This window comes from Notolepis coatsorum, assembly GCF_963971535.1.
Source record: "Notolepis coatsorum genome assembly, chromosome: 11".
In the NCBI taxonomy this organism is placed as follows: domain Eukaryota; kingdom Metazoa; phylum Chordata; class Actinopteri; order Aulopiformes; family Paralepididae; genus Notolepis; species Notolepis coatsorum.
In genome coordinates, this window is record NC_140175.1 from 14,502,177 (window position 1) to 14,517,371 (window position 15,195).

The following is a 15,195-nucleotide window of genomic DNA, read 5'->3' on the forward strand; positions in this document are numbered from 1 at the left end:
CATTTATTTTAAATGTGTTGGACCTTATGGTGTTCTTGTTCTGTTCTTGACTTATTGTTATGTTTTCTTCTTGACTTGTTTAAAGAAGACTTGTACGGCCCATGGGGACATTAACGTGTGTTGTCGGGCCTTATAAATAAATTTGATTTGATTTGATTTGATTTATACTAAATGTGAAACCCATAGATAATAATGTTTTCTGACTATAATAGAACAATATTAGAATATAACTTCTGAAAAAAAGTTTAGTAAATGTATTATTATTTTAGTATAGTTTTACCTTGATTCTCCGGAGCTGCAGCTGGACCCTATTGGGAGAGAGAACTAGCAGCACGCGCGGCGCCCGCGCGGGGGCTTCTGGGGGAACAGCTAGCTAACGGCTAAGCTAACTAACGGGCTAACGGTGGAAACAACACAGCGGCGAGACTCTCTCCTCTCTCCGCGCTCTCTCGGTGTTCCTTCTCTTCTCTCGGCCAAATAATGCCAAACCCTCGACACATTTGGGGATTTTAAATCTCCAGGACGTAGCTGCTACCATCACCACGGCGGACGTTATTAAATGAAAGAGTAAAAAACTCGACGATAAGAGAGAGAGGTAAGAGTCGTATTTTCACTTTCTCTCTTCAACCGACGTTACTCTCTGTGTGTATGGGACCACACACAACCGTAACCGTCAACCGATAGCTTCTTCTGGGCTAATGTTTATTAAACTGTATTTCTTCTTCTTCTTTGAGATGCTGTGTCCCTGACTTGTGTGTTATTTGTTGAACTGCTGCTATCTGTAGATACTAAATAGGACGTGTTTGTGTGCCAACATTACAACACATACAGACACACAGTAGTCGGCGAGTGTAACGTCAATGGGGCTGTGGGCTGCTGTTGTTTCCATTGCATTGCAGGTAACGTTCTTAGTTAGATTGTCTTCTAGCTGATTTTGTTTTATGGTTTATTCTTATTTATTGTGTCTGTGTGTATGTGACGTTGCTGGCATCCGTATCCACACACACACACACACACACACACACACACATACACACAATGACACAATAACACACACAATAACACGCACACACACAGACACACAATGACACATACACACACACACACCTACACAGACACACACACTGTCACATACACACACACACATACACACACACGTACACACACACACACACACACATATATTATACACACACACCTACACACACACTGTCACATACACACACACACACACACACACACACACACACACACACACACACACACACACACACACATATGTAGCATATTATGTCTGGTGGTAAGGGGGATTGGGTTTCTTCATTGAGGGCTTACCAGTAAACAGTACTGTATTTGTAAATCTGGTATGTAATAAATGTCTGGATGGAACAGTACTGTCTATCTGTATGTCATGTATGTTATGATGCATTGAAAATGGGGGACCCTTATGTAAACAAGACGAACGTCTTTCTCTGGTCTGCATCCCCTTAACAATTGTGTGTATTGAGCCGTAACTGTGTTGTACCCATTCTGCAATCTGATAACATTTCCAATCAATCAATCAATCACCCTTATTGCTAGGGCACAACACAAGTACCTTGTGTTTTATTTATAAATGTAAATGTCTTGTTTTGTAAGGTCGTTGTGAATGATGGTAACATCGGTGTCTTGACGAGCTGAAATGACGGTTTGAAAAGGGGGCCTGTCAAACTGGCTTCCTACATCATCTAACTAACAGACACTTATAACCAGTATGGATGTTGTGCTCGAATGTGGACTGAATTCTAACGTGGACTGAATTCTGAAGGGGTTTCGAAATTAGCTCAGATTCCTCTGCTGGCAGAGCTGCTGTTGTTTGCTGGATGCATCGCGTTGCCCTCCATGATCCACACAATCAGTCCCCAATGCAGCTGCATTGAAAGATAACTCACTGAGAGGAGCTTCAACATATGTAGCTATAACGATGTAAATGTTACTGCTCTTCTCTTCACGACCATCTTGGAGGAGTAACGTTAGCTTACATTTGTCGATGCCCCTCTCTCTCAGTTACATTGCAACGCAGCTGCTCAGAAGCTCTTCCTCTGCACTTTCACATGTCTCACACTTTTGTCTAATCAGATTAGTATCCCCGGCTAACCACGCCGGTGTCATTTAATCCCCCCGTGTTAAGATTTGGAGACGGAGAGAGACCGCTAATCTGTGTAGCAGGGGCTCAATTTGAGGGGATTTGGTTGTGTGAAACTTGTGACCTCCACGTCCATCATTTGCTAATGACTTCATCCTTGGCTTTGTAACTGTGCGCCAGGGAAAATGTGAAGGAACAACCAGACAGGTAGCCTATTTAATCTGGGAATCTGTCATTGAACCGACGTAATGACATTCCATTAGATTTCTTTTAATTCATTTTTTTTACGACACTGGTAACATATTTACACTTGATGGTCTGGTCAGATAATAATGCCTTAAGACTGGTAGAGAGAACAGCTAACGTTATAATAACATGCATTTACGCTTTATCATGCACGGTTATACCCAGCTTCTGCAGGTAATTATCAAGCGACGAAGCGAATGTAATACGATTTTCTATGGAGATTGACACATAGAAGTATCTTCATTGTGGGTCATCTCTGGCTCAAGCTATTAAACGGGTATCAGAACCTCTAATTGACCGAGCTAAATTGGTTCTTGAACGGAATTTGGACCCTATTATTTTGCCGAAGGATAAGCAGAAGGGCGACATATTATTAGACTGGTCGTAGCACCATTGTTGGCATCCTTTGATACCTGCTGGAGACTGAGTAGGTCTCCACTTTCCTCACATCTGAACCATTTACAACATTAATTTATGACACTTCCCATCATGCTCTTTGCTTGCTGATTGAACTTTTAGATTAGATTATCATGTATTGTAAATTTGTCATCACGCAGCACAAGTACAGTACAATGAAAAGAAGTTTGGCATGTAACAGTTGATTAAACTGGGTATTATTGTACACATGCTATCATACAGAGGTATATGCAGGTGTATAAGTAGGTATATAGAAGGACTATTATGCAGGTATATTGAATGAATGATTATAACTGATGCCAAATTATGTGCATGTAACAATCTTCTGATACCAAATAGCCTAGTGAGACAATCTTTTGGCCCATAGCAACAACTACACACACCTCATCCTCATCTGTCAACAAAACACCATGGATGCACTCTGCATGGCCCCACTCCTATCCACCTGATGACAGTAAACACAGTGGACCATCTCTCTGATCCTACATGCTTACAACACGATCACATTATTCTGTATTCTGTATATATCAATCTGAACAACTGTTTCACAAAGGATACATTTTAGCACCGAGTCTGAATATTTGAACTCACATCAGACATCATATTTTAGGATGGATCCATTTAAGTCAGTGGATCAGATTGAATCCTCCTAGAATTTCCTTGTCATAGGCCAATGTTGTCCTGAAAGTAGTGTCCAATCATGCTGTATATACCGTATATATATATATATTCATTCTTACCATATATATCTATCCACATCTGTCTGTACTTTGTACATACCTGCATATAATCCTTTTTACATTCTGTAGTGTAGATAAAGATACTATATAATACTATATCTGTATCCCTTACCTACTCTTACTAGTTACTCTGCTGGCCAGTACGACTTACTAACCATACTTGTCTTTATACCTGTATCACTGTACATTAATACTACAACTCTTTACATATATCTGATTAGTACTATTACTCAGTACTAATTTATATATTTTATACCCAGTTCAGTCACCTGTACATTGATTTGCACTATCGCACTTCACTGTCACATTTGCACTCTTGTAGAGTAATATAGACTAGGATACCACTATGCACAGCCTACCTTAGACGAGTGTCTAGGTTTCCTTAGCTGTATGTTTTGTGATTTATGGCATTTTCCATGTGGCCTCGACTCTTGACAATGGTGATCCATTCCTCCCCCTGAAAAGGAAATATTTAGGCTAGACGGACCTGTAAGATACATCAGCCCTGAGCCCATGTGTTCAGAGCGTGCTAGCGCTATAGACTGTTTCCATTAAGGCATAGATAATACACATGTGGGGAATATGCACTGTAGCCATCCTTTAAGAAATGTAAGAGTAAAATTATTTATTGCCATATTTATTGTAACATATCATACAGATAGGGCATACAGTCCCTCATCTGCACATTTGTTTACACTGTTTATTTCTTCCCATATTTTTATATTCAGTTATCTATAGTTTACACTGTTCAGATCAAATTTCATTGCCTATATTTATGTCTTTCTACTATTGCCCTGCCAATACCTGTACCTCCCCTCCCCCATGCTGCTATGACCGATATTCCCCAAGGGGATTAATAAAGGAATGTCTTATCTATCTTATCTTAAGATGAGGCCCAACAACCCCTGACTAGTCATCCATTTGATTATGTTTGTTATTGCTGTATTTGGCTAAGTATACCCATTACCCATAGAGTTATTAGTCTGTTGTTTTCCAAATTCATCAGTGTGCCACTTGGGAACAGAAACACAGCCGTAGGCTTGATGATGACTTTCCAAAAAGGTAGTGTGCGCCGTGCTCGTCTCGGTTATCCCCATTATGTCACTAAGGAGTGCAACTCCAGCTGCACCAGGGCAGAGAAGGAGCCCCTCCACAGAGTGGTCAAGGCTGCGAGGAGGATCACTGGAGCTAGCCTCCCCCAGATATCTCCACAGTCTTCACCTCCCTCTGCCTACGTCGTGTGATAACATCCTACAGGACCAGTAGTACCACCCAGCACACCATCTTTTTCAACTGCTGCCCTCTGGTCGAAGGTACAGATCCATCCAGTCGGGAACTAGCAGACTGACCAACAGCCTCTATCCACGGGCTGTCAGGCTGCTCAACGATCATCATCAACTTGCACCTCCCTCGCACCCCCCACTCCCACTTCTACATTACAACAATAACTGTGAACCGGACTTGCATTGCTGCACTATACACTATTCCATCCATTGCAAGCCAACACCCCCCCCCCCCCTCCCTCCATCCATTAACTCAACTGGACTGTCTGTCATTGTACTATTTATTTGCACTAGCACTATTGCACTTGGGACATTGATGTTATATTATTATTATTGAGGACATTGGGACATTGATATTATTATATTATTATTATTATTGATATCATTATTTTGCACATGCTATATTCAGTATGTTTGTATGCCAGCAGTGGTGATGCTCCAAACTCAATTTTGTTGTACCAACAATGACAACAATAAATATTCTATTCTATTCTAACAATGATTTACAGTAATCGATAGGCATAGTAAAGAAAACAACATGCATGGCGCTAGCCCCGATCTCCACATGTTGACCTACATTTAATAGGCCAGACTCCATACAAACAGCCGTATAGTTCGGTGGTAAGTAAGTAACTGAGGCCTCCCTTTGTGTTTAGCTAGCTTGGCCCTGCGAGACTACCCTGGTGCAGAGAGTTGACTTAATCATGTCATTTTAAGATAAGATATTCCTTTATTGATCCCCTTGGGGAAATTCAGGCATCATAGCAGCATGGGGGAGGGTGGCAGGGTAATAGTAGAAGACATAAATACAGGCAATACAATTATAGTAGAGTTGAAAATATCAAAGGTGCAGATGAGGGTCTGGCATCTGTATGCCCCATCAGTTATACATTACAATACATATGGTTACAATAAACACTAGCATCTAAATATAGACTACGATGAGTAAGTAAAGTATACACCGTGTATAATTATTATTAGCTTGTACACTACATTTCTCAAAACCCACTGTCTCACAGAAGGTGATAAAATGTGAAAAGCTTACAGGGAAACGCCACCCAACTCAAGAATTCACATAGTAGTGGCTCAGGAGATAGCGAGGTCGTCTGGTAATCAGAAAGTCCCCGGTTCGATTCAGACTCCTCCGTGTCTAAGTGTCCTTGAGCAGAGGCCACTTAACCCCTCACTGCTCCAGGTGAGCAGGTCGGCACCTTGGATGGTTCCATCCGCCATCTGTGTGTGTGAATGACTGTGAGTGAATGTGAGGCATAAGTTGTAAAGTGCTTTGGGTAAAAGCGCAATATAAATGCAGTCCATTTACCATTCACCATTTATATTGTGTCCATGGCCTAGGCGAGCCTGTGAACATGATCTACTCTCTCAAAGCTAGAAGCCAGAGAAGTAAGACTCAAACTTGTGATGTCATCTGGACTGGTATGAAGTCTGGGAGACCCAATTTTGTGGATTGTCTGTCTTGTTTTTAGAGCATTATTCTCTATAGTAGTGTTCTCAGTTCTGAAACGGTTCAATGTACCCATATATTCGGAACATTCACCAGGGTGCTCGCAGTGTCATCTTTACCTATTCATTGTCTGTGGTGCAGCTTCAGACTGTATAGATTAGATTAAAATGTATTGTCATCATCATACAGCACAAGTACAGTACAACGAAAAGAAGTTTGGCATCCAACCAAATGTAACGGTAAAGTGCAATAGTGCAAAACCCGACCTATCTTTAGCCTTCGACTAAAACACACTTCTTCAATCAATATCTGAAATTAGAAGAAAAAAACGAACCTTCTTACTGTCTTATACTATCATGGACTCTTCCAATATGTCTTTACTACTAGAACACCCAAGTTTCAGTACTGTTGGATGAACATTGTTACTCAGTTGTGCCCTTCCTGCTGACTTGTCGTACAGAACTTGTAAGTCGCTTTGGATAAAAGTGTCAGCTAAATGACAAAATGTAAATGTAAAATGGTAATATACAATGTACAGGTGATTAAACCGGTATAACATATATAAATTAGTACTACTGACTAATAGTGCTAATCATATGTATCAAAGTTGTAGTATCAATATGTACAATATGTTCATACAGGTATGAAGACATGGTAGTATGTCATACCGGCCACTGCGGCCAGCAGCGTAATTAGTAAGAGTAGGTAAGGAAGGGATATGTACAGATATGGATATAGTATCTATAGATAGATACCAGAAGACGTCACAAATGTGAGTTTTAGGACTCATTTTTGGATTTGGGAGAAAGAGTAATGTATGATGACCACCACTAATATATTTTTGGACTGTCATAGACTAAATTAATTCTTAAAGGGGACATATGGAAAATGGGTCTTTCCTAGTCTTTCTATGCATTTGGCAGTCTGCATTATTATTTAGGGAGCTGGGGAAAGATGAATTAGTTAGCCTCCTCCTTGCCGTTGGCCAGGGTTTGAAGTCTTCTGATTGATGAGCCTAAACAACCTATTCAGACTTTGTGACGTCACAAGGGGCACACAACTTCACAAGCAATCAATTGGCTTTAATCAATCAACTTGCTGTGTTTTACCTTAATGTACTGCCCAGATTGTAGAATATATTGTTTTATCTCTTTGGTGTGGGGTAGCTAGGCAGGGAAAGGAATCATTCATTTAAAATGCGGTGTGTGTGTGTGTGCTACACCCACCAAAAAATTTCCTCACTACAAAAGTAAGAAAGAGATGCTGGAAAATGAATAATTAAAAACGAGAGACTCGTTTCTTTTGCGAAAGAAAACCCTAACAAACATGTTCCACATATTTCAAGGAAGTCGTATTAAGTAGTTGAAAAAGATCCGTAATATGTTCCATTTCAAATCAGGCGGTGTTCCTCTGTAACACACACTGCTCCTATTTGATCTGCCCAATTAATGGCTGCTGGTGAGATGGGCACTGGCAGCAGCTTTACAACACGGCTCCGCTTTCATTCGGTGTCCTTGAGAACAAGCACCAGCCTCTCCCTTCTTTTTTTTAAATCTCAGTCTCTTGGGGAGCTAATGTATCAGAGCGTCCCCTCTCGCCCTTCACAGAGTAAGAGAGTTATTATAGGGATATTAGTGAGTGGGGCACTGCACTTCAGGGTTTCAATGCTGTGCCCAAAAGATCCAGCAACTGTCGTGCAGCCCGACCGTGCCCGTGGACACTAAGTATAGGCTGTTTAACCCATAGTCCGGCACTTAATTAAAGGTGCCGTGAGTGGTATTTTCTTTTGTTTTGTTAAAATAATTGCTCTACACTCCCAACAGCTAGGCCTGCCACGATAACAAATTTTGCTGGGCGATTAATTGCCCCCGAAAATATCGCGATAAGCGATATTATTGCGACCGGTTAGAGAATTTTTTTTTGAGAAATTTATTTCCCAAAACTTTTATTTTGAAGCCCACCGCTCCGTCTTTTCCGGTGTTTTAGACTTTTATTTTGAAGCCCACCGACCGGACCGGAAGTATTGTTGTTATTATCCTAGCTTGCTGATGCTGCTGGTGGACTGGGGCCAGCTAACGTTAGCTTGCTGATGCTACTACTACTTCGACATGCTGCTAATGGGCTGGGGCCAGCTAACGTTAGCTTGCTGATGCTGCTGGTAGATCGACATGCTGCTAGTGGACTGGGGCCAGCTAACGTTAGCTTGCTGATGCTACTAGTAGATCGACATGAGCTAATGATAAAACAAATGTTGAGATTGTTGGTGAACAACTAACTTTAAGTTAGTTTTAACGTTAGCTACTAACGTTAAAACGCTAACGTTACACTACAAATAACGCTACTTGGTTAAAAGGAGCAACACTATTGAGAAATGTAGTTAAGCTATGTGGTGTTGCCCCACGGAGCTCCTGTGCTGTGCTCTCTGCTCTGTAGTAAAGCCAGCGGCCCGCCTCCCAACACGGACAGTGACTGACAAGGGGCACTGGTTCCGCCTCATTAAAACAAACGCGCAAATAGCAATTAATCGCGCCCGTCAAAATCATTGCATTAATTTTAATTATCGCGGCAATTAATCGATTTATTGCTTATCGCGGCAGGCCTACCAACAGCCATCACTGATGTGGAGTGTCTGATCAGTAACATGGGTCTCCCAGTCCCTCCTGCTCTGCAGTAAACACAAAATACATGTTCTGGTATCCTGTTGCCACTTCATCCAATCAGGAGCGAGAACTCCACACTGCAAAAATAAGAAATTAAAACAAATGTGTCCGTGAAATAATCTACCAGTGCAGTAAGCAAATTTGGCTTGGCAAGATTTCTTGAAATAAGTAAAAATATCTAGGGTTCCGTCTCCTGACTGGATAAAGTGGCAACAGGATACAAGAACATGCATTCTGTGTTTACTGCAGAGTGGAGGGACTGGGAGACCCATGTTACTGATCAGACACTCTACATCAGTGATGGCTGTTTACTGCAGAGTGGAGGGACTGGGAGACCCATGTTACTGACCAGACACTCCACATCAGTGATGGCTGTCGGAATGTAGAGCTGAGCTACACTTATTCTACACTTATTTTCACAAAAGAAAAGCCATGTGCAGCACCTTCAAGGATGCTGCTGCGGTCGTCGGACTCGACACACAACGTCCAGTTAAAACTCGTCAGCATTTCCTGATTCAACTCGATATCCAACACTACTCCGTCACCGCAATTCTTCGCATCCGTTGTCGCCGTACGTCTCCCATCATCACCCGCCCGGGCGACTTGGCCTCCACCGTGTGTCTCAGCCTCGGTCAACGCCGAACAGCTAGAGGCAAGGATGTACTGATCCCAGTTGTCCTCATTTGAGCGTTTTATATACCCTGAAGACGGGATCAGTTCTGAGTTCCATCACTCATCATCATCATCAGCAGCCCGCCTGCCCCCCCTCGGTGTTGCCTGGTGTTCCAGTGACTCGGCTCCTCTCTGCGTTTGACATTTCACTGAGCTCTCCTTGGTCTCTCTCCTTCTGCCTCTCACTCTGCACATCGGAGGCCAGTCGATTCAGCTAGATCTCATTAGACTAACAAACACGGGTGGTTGTTCATTTTTAAGGCCCTTTATTGGTAAGCGACCTCCTTATACAACATCATTATATTGTAATGGCATTTATTTTTATTGTTGTGATTTTATGTGGTTTTTCTGCTAATTTCTGTATGTAGTTGTACACTCTACGTGACGTGACTGTAAATGACGAAATGCAATTCTTACTGTAACATTTGCCTTAATGGCTGAGACGCTAATTAGCTTCAACCATAGAGAACACCTTCTATTTATAGAGATGGTAGGCAGGGCACGATCTGTTTCATAATGCAGCTGATTCTTTATTTCATCCTATTTGGTTCTATGCCAGAATACCTGCATGTGTTGCATATTTAATCTCTTTGTAGTATACATTCCTACTAGTACCCATGAGTTCAATCTCATATCTCATTTGAGATATATGCATATTGAAAGAGGAAGTGCCGTTAAATTACATGCACACGTTATTGCTGCCTTCAACATGGAACTCGTGAGTTTGTGATCTCGACGTGGAAAGTCGTGTACACAATGCGCTTGGCGTTCAAGTGGTTAAAGTCATGAGGACATTGTTGCTAGGCAACTGGGCAACGCGTCTTGAAGCCACCAATGCCAACGGTTTCGCTAAACGAGCGAGTAAACGGGCTATAACGTTACAATGACGGGACGAGATCAATAAAGGAATATCTTATCTTAAAGAGATTTAGGGTACTGTAGGGAACATCAACATTTTACGCAGATATATTCTTTATTTACTAAGAGACTAAATGACAAAAATTCCACTGCAGAATTAACCTCCACATGCTCTAGTCTGCTTTTTAAAAACGTCATCACAACCACTCGGAGCTTTCAGAAAGTTTTCACTCACAACCTTGTGAATAAGATGAGATAAGATAAGATCCCCTTGGGGAAATTCGGGCGACATAGCAGCATGGGGGAGGGGAGGTACAAGGTTATAGTAGAAAAGACATAAATATTAGGCAATACAATTAGATCTGAATATAAAGATATGAGAAGAAAATAAACGCAGCCCCATTTGAAGGCACCATATCTTATGTGTACATCTCAAATGACAGACGTGCAAACTACAGCTCACATGTCGATCTTATTTGATTATGGAGACGACGCTGTGTAAACGACCTGTTAATCTGTCAATCAAATTAGATTACATTTTACAGATTCAATTAAAATAAGAAAAAGGTCTGTCTGTCCGTCCCTCCCAAAAATAACAAAAGAAATGTACTCCTCCCAGAGTTTCCGCGCCATGGTTACGGGTAATACCTCAAATCGAGCGCCTTTGTCTGGAATGGTGTGCTATTACTGGGAGTAACGCAGCCTTTTTTGTGTGCAATTCTGTCCCATATGAATTGTGGAATGTTGAAAAACTAGAGTTTGTCAGTTTGTATTCTGACCCTTTAAAAACTCACCACTGCGTCTACAATGTTCACACAAGCTAGTAGAATCTTTTTTTTAATTATTATTATTATTATTTTTACATACAATCAAAGAACATTGAAATGCCATGTTTTGCTTTTGCATCATTCATCACGTTTGTTTCACATGTAGTTTTGGCATTTTTCTGTGGTTTTCTAGAGTGCGTCTGGGCAGGTGCAGCTAATCAACTCCAGGGCACAAGGGGGTTGCATGCACATTAAAAAACAACAACTCTTAAAGTGACAGACACATAATCAATGATAATACACTCAATTGGTTTTAGTGGTACAGACAACCGCTTCTACACACACACACACACACACACCACACACACACACACGCATGCATGCACACATACACCATTCATCATTGGACTCGGCAGAGTAGTTTTTCATTGGTGTAGGTCAGTCCTGCCCTTTGTACTGTAGCCACGCCCCCTTTCATAACTCATTAACCGCTTGCCACGCCCCCTTTCATAACTCATTAACCGCTTGTCCCAGACACGAGTGGGAGGCACCGTTGGACTCTGCGGAGTTCTGTGCGGAGACGCTCTTCTAGTCGGCTCAGCTCCGAGAGAACCTGCACAACGGACGGTCACCGCTGATCACGAGTTACGTGTTCGCTTGTCAACGGCGAGCACGTTTTAGACTACCTGCCGCAACGTGAACCTTGGCCATGACCGAGGAAGTCTGTTAGACAAAGTCCAGCTTGGCAGTGTGACTGGCCTTGGTATTTGTTACAGGGCAGTAAGGAAGCACTCTCCCCCCCCCCCGGAGAACAAAAGAGGAATTCAGACTAGTGTCTGGATTTGAAATATTTCATTTATTTTTTACATAGCTGGGCTGTACAGACGGAGAAAAAAAATGCATGCAGACGTTTCAGTCCATGTTTGGACTTTCCTCTTGAGGCCAATATACGAGTCAACCTATATGTGGATTTCTCTACAGGTTCAACCGGTCCGTGATCTAGGGCTTGATTGGACACACGTGAAGCCAATTGCTGTGTGTCGAAGTGTCCTTGAGCAAGACACTTAACCCCTTGCTCCTGAGCAGGTTGGCACCTTGCATTGTAGCCTCCACTGTCAGTGTGTGAGTGAATGGGTAAAATGTGAGGAACATATTGTAAAGCGCTTTGGATATAAGCGCTATATAAAATGCACCATTTACCACTTTGGACACGCATGAAGCCAATTGCCAGCAGGTCAGGTCATTACAAAAACATTAGAATAATATAATTGATGGCACCAACACATTTGTTAACCACCATCGTCCATCGTGAAACATGGCCTCCGGATTGGAGAACTGACGTGGGACCAGAGTGAAGAGATAAATCTTCTCAGAGGGTGATGGGGGGGGGGGGGGGGGGCGGGGATTCTGAGGCATGAGAAGCTGACAGCCAGACTCCAGAGAGCATCTCGGCAACAATTGCATGACGCAGCAGTCGCTTGACAATATACAGAGTGTGTTTGCCGTTGTGATTTCCCATGACTAATAAACTCATGACAACACCAGTATTACCAGTGACACCGGCGGACACTTTACAAAATGATGCTTAATATCTGTAGAGCGCTTACTTACTTAAACGTTATGTAGCTACTAGCTACATTGATCCGCTGTGTCTCTCCGTCTTGTTTCTATTTCATTTTCAATGACTAGTATCCATTTGTTGGGACAGACAGAGTTGATGCTATGTTCTAATAAAAAAATAAACCAACGGATAGGGATGCCCCGATCGATCGGCCACCGATCGTTATCGGCCGATAAATATAAATATAAATATGCGATCGGGGAATTCCGATAATTAGTCATATTCGCCGATCGCGGAAACTGATCAAGTGGATATCTCACTCGCTTGTCTCAGACGCACAGGACCTGCAAACTGCTCCTCCTCCCTAGCCCCGCCCGTACCCGTGTAGAGTTTGTAAACACAGAGGAGGCGGACCTCCTCTGCTGAGTCTAGATAGTGCATTCGACCTGAGCTAACGTTAGCTACCTAGCTATCGTTACTGTTTAAACAAAATTACCCAGTCAACTATTCACTTTTAGTAGGCATTGTCTAACGGTATTTAGCCGGCTAGCTACTGATAGCTCCGGATATCAACAAATGCCCCAGGAAGTCCAGTAGCCCATGTTGATATCTCCGTTAGCTTGCGTTAGCTGACGTTAGTTCACGGTTCAAAACGTAATGTCCGATTGAACTAAATAGTTGTCTTAACGTCATCTAGCCGGCTAGCAGTAGCTACAGATAGCTCCTGATATCAATGTCTTATAACATTGATTGAATGCGTATTCGAGCTGAGGGCTTGCTGAATGTGAAATGACCAAAGCATAACGTTACTAAGCTAATTAGCGTTAGCTGCTAATCCTGGAAACGCTCAAAGCACCGTCAGCGAGTCCACAAAACCAGTTCCATTAGTGAGGAAAGGGGTTATATTAACGAGGCTTGACAACAGGGGTTCAAAGATAACTTCACATTTATTGGCTATTGGTTTATTTATATCGCTTCATGCATCCACCAGGCTCCGTGTGTTCTGTTGACATCTTAGTCTGTGTGTGACATCATCAACTACGCGACTCAGACGGAGATGCATCCAGCTGCAGCGCCGGAGAATCCTTTTTTGAGCTAGGGCTACTAGAGTACACACAGACAGTGGAGCTGTTTGCAGATAGCGAGCATTTTGACTTGTTGCGTGGTGGCGATGTCTCGCAGATAATACAAGTACAAGTCTAATTATATAATATATATATTTTATTAAAAACTTTTTATATAAAATAATTTTTAATTTCTTTTTAATCAAAAACGATCGGTATCGGATCGGTATCGGCCGATATGGCTCACGACGATCGGTGATCGGTATCGGTGGCAAAAAACGTGATCGGGGCATCCCTACCAACGGACAGTAATACCTTCCGTTAGTGCTGGGCGATTAATAGATTTTATCGAATGAATGATGATTTTTTTTTTAACCGATTTAAAAAAGAAAAAAAGAAGCGGCTGAGTGGCGCAGTGGGCAAGGCGCTCGCCACTAACGCAGGAGATGCTGGTATCGAGCCCAGCTCTCTGCGTTGCTACCGGCTTGGCCGGCCGGCATACTAACACAATTGGCAAGTGTTAGAGGGTGGGAAAGCCGGTGGGTGGGGATTGGACGTTGTGGACAGCGACTCCTACAGGTCGGTTGGGTGACGCCGGTACGGCGGAAACAGGAAGTATCGGGGGCAGCGTGAGCCTCCCACGCGTTACTCCTCGCCACAGAGTTCGAGCTGTTGCGGTGAAAAGATGCGACAGGCTGCCTCCTCGTGTACCGGAGGGGACACATGATGCAAGGCTTCTATCCTCACTACAGCCGACCAGTGGGAGGCATAGTCTAGCAACGTTCAAGACAGGGGAGGGAAGAATTGGAAATATGAAATTGGGATGGGAGAAAAATTGAAAATAAGGAGAAAAAGTGGATACAAAAAAATACCTTTTTTCTTTTTAAGAGTCACCTTTTATTTCTTGTGGACACCGGTACACTACGGACACCAATTGCAGTGGTGTAGACTTTCATAGTGTTACTAGAAGTTCTGAACATGATTGCCTCTCATTTTTCGGTGACATTAGGAACCATGCCTCTGCCAAGAGCAAGAGGGTTTGGTGAATTCAGCCTAATCCTGCCGGTTTGTTTCAGCGAGTCGGTTTCACAACCTCGACATGGTGCCAGAGGTGGATGCTCTTCAGACACACATGGAGACGATCTGTGGACTGTTCAGTAAATCAGTTCAGTCAGTCTTAACACGCTCTACATGAACAACGAACAACGATGCCAGAGTCACGGTCTTCCAGCGGAATTGGACAAATGTCTGCGGCGAGTTTGATGAACGAACGGTGCGAGAGAATCCAGACAAACATTAACTCTTTACTGTAGAGGAGTCGGATATTCCCCGTCCTGTCA

At 42.7% G+C, this 15,195-nt stretch overlaps 1 protein-coding gene across 1 annotated transcript in view; it reads left to right on the forward strand.

Annotated features, from left to right (window-relative positions):
* The first annotated feature begins 414 nt into the window (after positions 1-414).
* The window catches only part of erbin (erbb2 interacting protein), a 174,689-nt gene continuing 159,908 nt past the window's right edge, over positions 415-15,195 (forward strand). Inside the window, 1 exon segment of the mRNA XM_084325486.1 lies at positions 415-595. The gene's annotated coding sequence lies outside the window, so the exon portion shown is untranslated.